The sequence below is a fragment of the Notamacropus eugenii genome, chromosome 1 (assembly GCF_028372415.1).
Source record: "Notamacropus eugenii isolate mMacEug1 chromosome 1, mMacEug1.pri_v2, whole genome shotgun sequence".
Lineage (NCBI taxonomy): Eukaryota > Metazoa > Chordata > Mammalia > Diprotodontia > Macropodidae > Notamacropus > Notamacropus eugenii.
The window spans coordinates 2336530-2347307 of NC_092872.1; positions in this window are offsets into that span (position 1 = coordinate 2336530).

Here is a 10778-nt window from a genome sequence, read left to right on the forward strand (position 1 = left end):
GTCATGGCATGACCTCCCGGGGGCACTCCCCACCTTGCTGCCAAGGTGGCACGCTGACCCTGTGCCCCCCATGGCTGGGCCTGGAGCTGAGGGCTGGGGTGGACGTCACAGCTCTGCTGAGCCGGAGTGACTCCTGCAGCCCCTGAGCGGGGACCCCCAGGCCCTGCCTGAGATCTGCAGGGGTGCAGGCCTCACTGGGAGGCTGAACTTGGCAGCCCGGGACGATGAACCCGCTCCTGTGCCCCTGCCCGCACAGGGGGCCAGTCTTACTGTAATCCGATCTTTTCCACTGTGAAATAAGCGTCTAGGGACGGCTACTTGAGAGTCCCTTTCTTCCCTCTTGGATCTCTGAGGCAGTTTGGTGGCTTCAGAGAGCTTGCTCCAAGCTGCTTTCCAGAATGGCTGGGGCAACTCACAAAGTGTTTATAACCTTAGGGAGCTACCTTTCCTCAGGTGTGTAAACTGCAGTGTGGCACAGCCCATGAAGTGCTGGGCTTGGATTCAGAAAGACCTAGGTTCAGATCTGGCCCCAGGCAAGTGACTTCACCTGTTGGGCTTCATCCGGATGAAACTCGTATTCTGGTTCTCCAGAATCACACACACGCTTAGAGGTGACTAGGAATCGGACAAACTGGGTCCAAGTCCTGGCTCCAGCCCTTTCCGGCAGAGTGGCTGTGGTTGTCACTTAACTCGTTGGGCCTTAGCAGCTTCCTCACCTCTGCGGCAGAGATGATAAGCCTGCCTTAGGGAGAAGTAACAGATCAATATGTTAGAGAGAAAATAATAATAACAGGGATAAAGCAACCTCTCTGACAGGGTGATTGTTGGCAGATGTTCAAGCACCACAAAAACGCAAACTGTCATTCTGACCCACTGCACCTCATGGCATCGTGTTTCTCTGAACTATTCATCCTTTCAGCCAGATGGGCCACCTTCCAGCTGGTTATCTCTAATCAGCATAGGCTCATACCATTCCCCCATGTTTACAATGTGTTCTCCCCTGATGCCTTCACTGACCTTCCTTCCCACCGCTTTGCTTGGACTTCACCTTTGGATTTCATTCACTCTGCCTAGTAGCTTAGTTTTTTGTAGACTTGTCTTTCCCTCCTTTAAATTGTAAACACCTTGGCATCAGGGCCTGAGGCATAGCAAGGTGCCAGGCTGAACAAAGCCTTTCTTCTTTTTTTTAATGTTTTTATGTTTTTTTAATGTTTCATCTTTCATTTTTTCAAATTTTCCATTTTTGAAATGGAAAAAAATGTTTCATCACAGTTAATGCCAGAACTTGTTTTGCATGACTTTTTTGCATATTTCTAATAGGTTTTGTTTTTCTTACTTTCCTGGAGGGTAGGGGAAGAAAACTCAGAACTAGCACTTTCATTTTTATTCTTAAAAACCAAATAGAATGGCTATTTGCATATAAAACAGAAGACTGTACATGAAGCTACAGAACTGTATTATACATAGCTTAATTTTCATGGTAAGTTATAGTAAAATCAACATGTAGCTTTCAAAGTTTTCCTGGTTGTCTGCCCTTTCTGGCCTTCCTGCTGTCCTTTTTCTCTCTGCTCAAAAAAAAAAAAGATGCCTTAATAATCTTTTTGGTTTTGTTTCAGTTGTACATCCTCTCTGGCCTCTCCTTACACGCACTAGGGGGAAAACCAAAGAAAGATAAGAAAAACATAATTCTTGTAACAAGGATACATTGTCAAGCATATTCCCTCACTGCCCACACCAAAATTACGTTCCATTCTCCATCTTGAGTCCATCACCTTTGTCAAGAGAGGGGTAGCAAGCTTTATCATCATTCCTCTGGAATCACAGTTGGTTACTGCGCTGAAAAGAGTTTTCAGTTCTTTCAGAGTTGTTGTTCATAATAAAATTGCTATTATATAAACTGCTCTCCAGCTTCTGCTCACTATACATGAGTTTTCCCAGGTTCCTTTGAAATCATCCTTTTCACCATTTCTTACAATGAAATTTCATTATATTCATATAGTCCAGTTTGCTTAGCCCTTCCCAAACAGATAGTCACTCTCTTAGTTTCTAGGTCTTTTCTCCTGTAGAAAGAGCTTCAGACACATTTTGTATCCTGGAGTCCTTTGCTTCATTCTTTGATCTCAGTTGGCCTAATAGTTGGGTCAAAGGGTATGCCCTGTTTAGTGACTGGAAGTGTCGTTCCAAAGCACATTCCACCAACAAAACGTTGGTGTGCCTGTTTCCCTTCTTTCTGTTGTTTTCCTTTTTTGGTTATGTTTGCCCATCTGCCCATCATTTATTTTCCCAAGGTGGGCCCTCTCTTCTTGTGATGGCAAAAACTGAGGTATTCCTAGAGTAAAAGATGGTGGCGGAGGCAGACTCACACTATGTGTTAATTGAACTGTCTCTTCTTTTCAGCTTACTTTTTATAGCTTCTCTCACTTCTCCCTTTCACACACTTTCCACTGTACCCAAACTGGTCTGACCTAGAACTGTTTCTGGAATAAGATGTGAGGCTTCCTCCCCACACCTCCTTGCTCATGCAGTTCTTTCCACAAGGACTGACGTCACTGTGCTGTCCACCCCCAGCCATCTAAGGTACCAAGTTGTTTGTCCTTCAGATTCTACACCAAATGGCTCCTTTTCCCATCCATTAAAGAATCTCTCTGAACTTCTGTAGCATTTTGTACTATGGTCACTTTGAAAAAGTGCCTCTTGATATAGATATCTGTGTATATAACTTATGATTCCTTCATCCTTTTATGCCCAACCAGATGTAAGGTATCTAAGGACAAAAATCATATGATAAAAAAACATTGTGTTGCAAACTGATAAAACCGAGCTCTTCCTCAGTAGATAAATGGTCAAAGGATATGAACTGGCAGTTTTCAAAGGAAGAAATCCAAACCATCAACAATCATATAAAAAATGTTCAAAATCACCAAGGATTAGAGCAATACAAATTAAAGCCATTTGAAGTTCCACCTCACACCTATCAGCCTGGAAAAGATGACAAAAGAGGAAAATGGCAAATGTTGGAGGGTCTGAGGAAAAACAGGTAACACCAGTGAGTGCCCTGTGGAAGTCGTGAATGGGTTCAGCCATTCTGAAAAGCAATTTGTAACCATGCCTAGAAAGGTACCAAACTGTACATACATTTCGACCCAGGTATACTACTCTAAGGCCTATACCCCCCCAAAAAAAACCAAAGAAAGAAGAAAAGGATCTCCATGTACAAAAAATGCTCATTGACTGACTGACCATGTACTGAAGGATTTTATTTTCAAATTGGTTTGTTTCTTGTTTGCTCAATGGGGATTGGGATAGTTAGAAGCAAAAAATTTTTTAAATACTTGGTATTTTAAAAATAAGAGTTGATTACCATCCTCAGGAATACCTGCTCTTCCAAGGACGTATAAACTGTGAGGCATTGCCATGAGGGGTCCTTGGCATTGAGAGTGTCATTGACCCTTTTATTAATAAAAGGCTAGCAATATTAGTGAAATGATTAATTATCAAAAACGTAAAAATAATAAACTAGTTTTAAGAGTTGCCTGGGGGTATTGAGAATTGAGAAATTTACCCAGTCACTTTGAACACAGGTCTTCCTGACTCATAAGGTCAGCTTGCCATTCATTATGCTAATTTGTTTGGCACAAAGTACGCATTTAAGGAAAGTCTATGGAATTGAAATTGGGGACCGATGGGCCTCAAGGACCACTATGGAGATATCTTCAATACCTTCTTCCAGAGAGGAAAGATCTTTACTTCAGCAGATTCCCTGCAACCCTAAAGAACATTGGAGTGATCAGTATGCATAAGCAATCCTCTCATCAAGAAAGTTAAAATCCCTGGAGGAAGGCCTCCTTCCCCCACAAATGACATGTGGTATTGAATGGGGGCCAAAGCCTTAGCTAGGAATTTTGCCCACTCCCCAGCTGTGAACAGCAGGAAAAGTAAGAGAGGGCCCCCTCAAATCAACTTTGTAAAGAAAAAAAGGAGAAAAGTTCTGTGTTCCCTACTGCTGCACAGCACCTCCCACATAATAGGAGTGTCCGTATTCCTTCCATATAGTTTTCCAATGCCTTATTGTGGTCAGGATGTGACCCTATGCTCTTCAAGACTACAGCAGTAGAATGGAAGCTCTCAAGCTAACAGTCTCCAGCTGGCAAGAAATAAGCCAGAATCAGTGAAGGAGTATTGATTTATCCATGGCCTGAGAACTAGCCTGGTTAACTTCAGAGAAGTTCGTTACCAGGTTGGCTAAAAGATAATGAACTTGGGAGCCATGAAGCTCTTGAAGGCTATCTACTAATAGCACCATAACTTGGTTGTGGCCAGTGTCTGTAGATGGGATACCCACACTGACAAAATCCGAGCTCCCGGCCAGATGGATGTATGTGGAGTAATGTGAAGAAAGCAGATCTATGAAAATGGCCCATCCATGGCTTATTTGTCTTTCTTTGTGTCCCAAGCACTTAGCACAGGGTGTGATGTATAGCAAGTTCTTGATAAATGCCTGTTGACTTCTTCTTATTTCTCTCTCTTTTTTGAAAAGGAAAGCAGGGCAGCAGAGTGGATAAAAGACCAACCTTGGAGGAAAGAAGAGCCGTGTTCAGGTCTTGTATCTGACACATACACGTGTGATGTGAGCAAACCTCCTCACATCTTAGGACCCCAAACAATTCTTTAGTACTATAAGTGGTAGATAAGTTGCTAACACCCTAGGAATTCCTTACACTAAGTAAATCACAGGTCCTGTCCTTTATTATTCTTATTTTAATGGCATTATAATTCCATGGCGTAGTTTATTCACTACAGTGTCATATTCTTTTGATAAGAAATGGGATAGGAGTCTGGAGACAGGAATAATCAACATGGATGACATGAAGTATTGGGGGTCTGAGGCTATGGAAATTATTAGTCCTCTAAGAATTTGGTTTACAGAACTTTTCAGGAATATATTCTGCTTCAGAAAATTCATAATTTCATCAATATGAAATTTGGCTGGAAAGCAGAATACACCAGGAAAAGTAATGAAAAGTCAGTCTGAAAGACGGACAGAAAGGATGGAGCCAGACTCGTGATTTTGGCCTGTGTCCTTTGACACAGGATCACAACTCCTGTTGTTTTTGTCTCTAAAAATCCATCGGTCCTTGGCCAACATTACAGTGATAAAGTCTCTCTGATTCTTGCCGGGCTGGTGGTCAGGTACCAGATGCACAGCCTGTCCCTGAACCCAGCTTGGAAGCCTGTCCAGCTTGGACTCTGATTATATAACCCCTGAGAGGGAAAGGTCATCTCTACACAATGATGAGGCATCAAAGCAGAACTTTAGGGGAGCCGTGAAATAAAAGCACTTGATAAGCCGCATTTTGAAGTTCATTTCAAATAATCATTCAGGGAAAAAAAATGTTTTATTGATTCCTACCTTTCCTTAGCCATTACCACTCAGGGAAACTTACCTTGTTAAAAAGTATAACAGTTCAGCAAAATCAATGGGCACATCTGAAGGATATGCAACATTCCACATCCATAACCCACCACTTCCCCAAAGAAAAGAAAAAATTTATTTTTTTAATCTCATCTCATCCCTGGGGCCAAATTAATCATTACAGTTACATGACTCTTGGCTTCATCTGAATTCCTCATAATTGATGCTTTTTACAGTAGAGTAACATTCTGTTACATTAATATATCGTAATTAGTTCAATCATTCCTCAAGCAATGGTCACCCACTGTTTCCAGTTTTTTGCTACCACAAAAAAAATCTTGCTATGAATATTTCAGCATGGATGAGACCTTTTTTCTGTCTGTAATCCTTCAGGCATATGCTGAGCAGTGGGATTTTCTGGGTAATTCTTTTTTTTTTCATAGATACAGTCAGTGGAATAGGAGGATTAACAGAAGACTTCAAGGCCACCATGCAACTTAACCCTAAATCTAACCTCATATAAAAGTAGGATTTCCCCCTGTCAAAGTGGGGGCAGGAGGGAGAGGAGTGTACTGTTTCTCTCCTCAGAACCACTAAAGGAAAATGAAAGGGCTATAAGACAAAAGGCTCAGATCCTAGCCCCAAGAAACTCTGCTTTTTTAGATAGAACCATTAAAAATCTCTTAGCACTGGTATTATAATAAAAGAAATGTTTTCCTTAGATTAGAAAGCAACACATAACACTATAAAAAATGCATGAGACAGGTGGTATAGAATGCAGCAAAGGGTCTCCTTCCTCCATGCCAACTCTAGCACTCAGTTAACTGGGGTGCTTAAGGTACAGTCTTCCCATGAAGCTACTATCTCAGAGCAACTCTAAAAATAGATGAGATGGGGATAGGAGATGTTGCAAATACTGATCCCAGGTTCTCACTGGGTCACCAGTACTGAAGCGCCAGGTGCTGCGTGTGAATCAGTCTGGTTTGGCAGGATGGGAACGAAGCTCCCCCCCATCTGCTCTGGAACCTTGAAAATACAGGAAAGGGGGCCACCTACTCCCTCCCCCCCATCCCCTGAGGAGAATCTTGTCACTCAGGTACAAGCTCTGTTTTTTTTCTCTCTTCCTTCTTTCCCACAACAATGCGTAAGTGTGCCTGTCTTCTTGACTTATGGAGGCAGCTACGAGGACCAGTGGATAGAGCACTGGACCTATAGTCAGGAAGACCTGAGTGCAAATTCAGCCTTTTAGAAGCTTACTGTGTGCCCCTAGGCAAGTTACTTAAACTCATTCTGCCGGTTTCCTCAACTGTAAAATAGCCTCTACCTCCCAGGGTTGTTGTGAGGATTAAATGAGGTCATAACTGCAAAGTGCTTAGCACAGGTGCCTGGTACATAGTAGGTGCTTAATAAATGTGTGTTTCTTTCCTTTCTATAGTTTTTTTAAAGACACCTACCACTAAGTGTTCCTCTAATCAGAGTTTATGCTGGGGCTGCGTCATCAGTTACAATGGTGTGCAGGTAAATGTTTAACGATCAACTCAAAAAAAAAATATGCACAAAACACTTTTAGGTTTAATTTGCAATATTATCATTTTCTCCACTACTTCCTTATGTCTGGACAATCAACAAAACAATAAATTAAGCCCTAATTTGTAGCATTTGCTGATTTCCAAGGTATAAAATTCATCAACCAGGCTCAGTTCTAGTTGGCTCCAGCACAGCCTTACCCTTAATATATAAGAACAAACTGGGGATGGTGCAGATGCCTGGAAGAGCCCTCTCCCACTAACAGCCCAGCTCTGGACTTTTGTGGCCTGGATTCATCCATGGGAGGAGAGGGGGGTAATGGCCTCTCAAAAGAAGGTATCAGGATATTATTTCTAATTGTCTCTCTGGCTCTGTATTCCCACCCCGGAGCCTTAACCCTCAAACTACTTAAACATGGATTATTATTATTATTATTATTCCCTTATTTCTAGGGCCTTCCCAAGAATGAGTAGAAATGGGTCCTTTCTAGAAAGGTTCTTAGTGGTCAAAGGATATTAATAAACTGTTCTCAAAAAAAGAATCGCAAATTATTAACCTCATGAAAGAATGCTCCAGATCACAGACTGGAATGTACTTTCTTGCAAATACACACACAGCATCAATCCGTAAGAAGAGGAGGGACCACAAGTGGCTAAGGGAAGTCCTACCTCCAGGCCTTGATGTGCTTCCTCTTGTCACTGAGTCCTTGATGAGCCAGCCCAGAGTGTCTGCTGGATGGGTTTCTCCACTGGGTTCCCAGGATTCAGTTCCCTTCACAACACAACCCTTGATAGCCATGGTTAGTTCTCTCTTGGGTCCCTACTCAGCCCTCCTCTTTACTGCCAAAGGCCCCATTCCTTGGAAGGGATTCTTGAGGCTGCAGGGTTGAACAAGTTAGCTTTTTAAAGATGATCCTGAGTGAGCAGTTTTTAGTTGGAGATCCCACATTTCAGAAAGGAGCAGCAGGCGTCAAAAAACACCAGCTTGTTAGTGTATGGAATCTTCTTTTGTCACCTCCAGATTAGGCTGATTTAGTTTAAGACAAGCTCTCCCTTCGCCCCATATCCAGATCAATGCAAGATACCTCTGGAAACTAATAATCTACCCTGCAGTGAGCCTACGTGCATAAGAAATTGTGTGGCAGGGGCGGAGCCAAGATGGCGGAGTAGAAAGACGCACATACACATAGCTCTGAACCCACAACCCATAGAATGGCTACAGGGAAGTAACTCACGGCGAATTCCGCACCCAGAGGCCCCGGAACATTGGAGCGAGGGAGATTTCTGTTCCCGAGAGACCTGCAAACCTCTCGCGGGGGGTCCTTCGCGCTGCGGACTGGGCGCTGGGACTGGGAGCTGAGTGCAGCCCTGCCGCGGCCGCGGCACCGAGAGGAAAAGATCCGAGCAGGCTTCACAGACAGGATCTCCACCCACAGAGGGATCTGCAAACCTCTCGCAAAAGGTCCGTCGCGCTGCAGACACAAAGCCCAGCCCAGACCTGCTGCGGCCACGGCTGCGGCACCGAGAGAAACAGATCCGAGCAGGCTTCAGGGACGGGATCTCCAGCGGCCGCACAAGTCCCTCCACCCACAGGTGACAGGGGTGGGTGAGAGAGTCTCTTTGGCGGGTCGAGAGGGGAGTGGGGTGCCCCCATAATTCAGGCCCCCCCCGGGAGGTAGAAGCTGAGAGGCGACTGCAGACAGGGGCTCCCCAAGCGGGCGGGAGCCTGAATCCATTGCGGAAGGTCTGTGCATAAACCCCCTGAGGGAACTGAGCCTGAGAGGTGGCCCTGCCCCGATCTCAGCACCAGATCATAATCTCATACTGAATAGCAGCCCTGCCCCCGCCAAAAGCCCTGAGGCTGGAAGCAGCATTTGAATCTCAGACCACAAACACGGGCTGGGAGGATCAGGAGGTGAGGTGGGTGTGAGGAAAATATTCAGAGGTCAAGTCACTGGCTGGGAAAATGCCCAGAAAAGGGAAAAGAAATAAGACTATAGAAGGTTACTTTCTTGGCGAACAGGCATTTCCTCCCTTCCTTTCTGATGAGGAAGAACAATGCTTACCATCAGGCAAAGACACAGAAATCAAGGCTTCTGTGTCCCAGCCCACCCAATGGGCTCAGGCCATGGAAGAGCTCAAAAAGAATTTTGAAAATCAAGTTAGAGAGGTGGAGGAAAAGCTGGGAAGAGAAATGAGAGACATGAAGTCAAAGCATGAACAGCAGATCAGCTCCCTGCTAAGGGAGACCCAAAAAAATGTTGAAGAAATTAACACCTTAAAAACTAGCCTAACTCAATTGGCAAAAGAGGTTCAAAAAGCCAATGAGGAGAAGAATGCTTTCAAAAGCAGAATTAGCCAAATGGAAAAGGAGATTCAAAAGCTCACTGAAGAAAATAGTTCTTTCAAAATTAGAATGGCACAGATGGAGGCTAATGACTTTATGCAAAACCAAGAAATCACAGAACAAAGAGAGAAGAATGGAAAAATGGAAGATAATGTGAAATATCTCATTGGAAAAACAACAGACCTGGAAAATAGATCCAGGAGAGACAATTTAAAAATTATGGGACTACCTGAAAGCCATGATCAAAAGAAGAGCCTAGACATCATCCTTCATGAAATTATCAAGGAAAACTGCCCTGAGATTCTAGAACCAGAGGGCAAAATAAATATTCAAGGAATCCACAGAACACCGCCTGAAAGAGATCCAAAAAGAGAAACTCCTAGGAACATTGTGGCCAAATTCCAGAGTTCCCAGGTCAAGGAGAAAATACTGCAGGCAGCTAGAAAGAAACAATTCAAGTATTGTGGAAATACAATCAGGATAACACAAGATCTAGCAGCCTCTACATTAAGGGATCGAAGGGCATGGAACAGTATATTCCAGAAGTCAAAGGAACTAGGACTAAAACCAAGAATCACCTACCCAGCAAAACTGAGTATAATACTTCAGGGGAAAAAATGGTCTTTCAATGAAATAGAGGATTTTCAAGTATTCTTGATGAAAAGACCAGAGCTGAAAAGAAAATTTGACTTTCAAACACAAGAATGAAGAGAACCATGAAAAGGTGAACAGCAAAGAGAAGTCATAAGGGACTTACTAAAGCTGAACTGTTTACATTCCTACATGGAAAGACAATATTTGTAACTCTTGAAACATTTCAGTATCTGGGTACTGGGTGGGATTACACATGCACACACGCTCACATACATAGAGACAGAGTGCACAGAGTGAATTGAATAGGATGGGATCATATCTTTAAAACAAAATGAAATCAAGCAGTGAGAGAGAAATATATTGGGAAGAGAAAGGGAGAAATTGAATGGGGCAAATTATCTCTCATAAAAGAGGCAATCAAAAGACTCATTAGTGGAGGGATAAAGAGGGGAGGTGAGAGAAAAACATGAAGTCTACTCTCATCACATTCCACTAAAGAAAAGAATAAAGTGCACACTCATTTTGGTAGGAAAACCTATCTCACAATACAGGAAAGTGGGGGATAAGGGGACAAGCAGGGTGGGGGGGATGATAGAAGGCAGGGCATGAGGAGGAGAGTGCAATTCGAGGTCGACACTCATGGGGAGGGATAGGATCAAAAGAGAATAGAAGTAATGGGGGACAGGATAGGATGGAGGGAAATATAGTTAGTCCTATACAACACAACTATTATGGAAGTCATTTGCAAAACTACACAGATATGGCCTATATTGAATTGCTTGCCTTCCAAAGGGAAGGGGTGGGGAGGGAGGGAGGAAGAGAAGTTGGAACTCAAAGTGTTAGGATCAACTGTCGAGTAATGTTCTTGCCACTAGGAAATAAGAAAAACAGGTAAAGG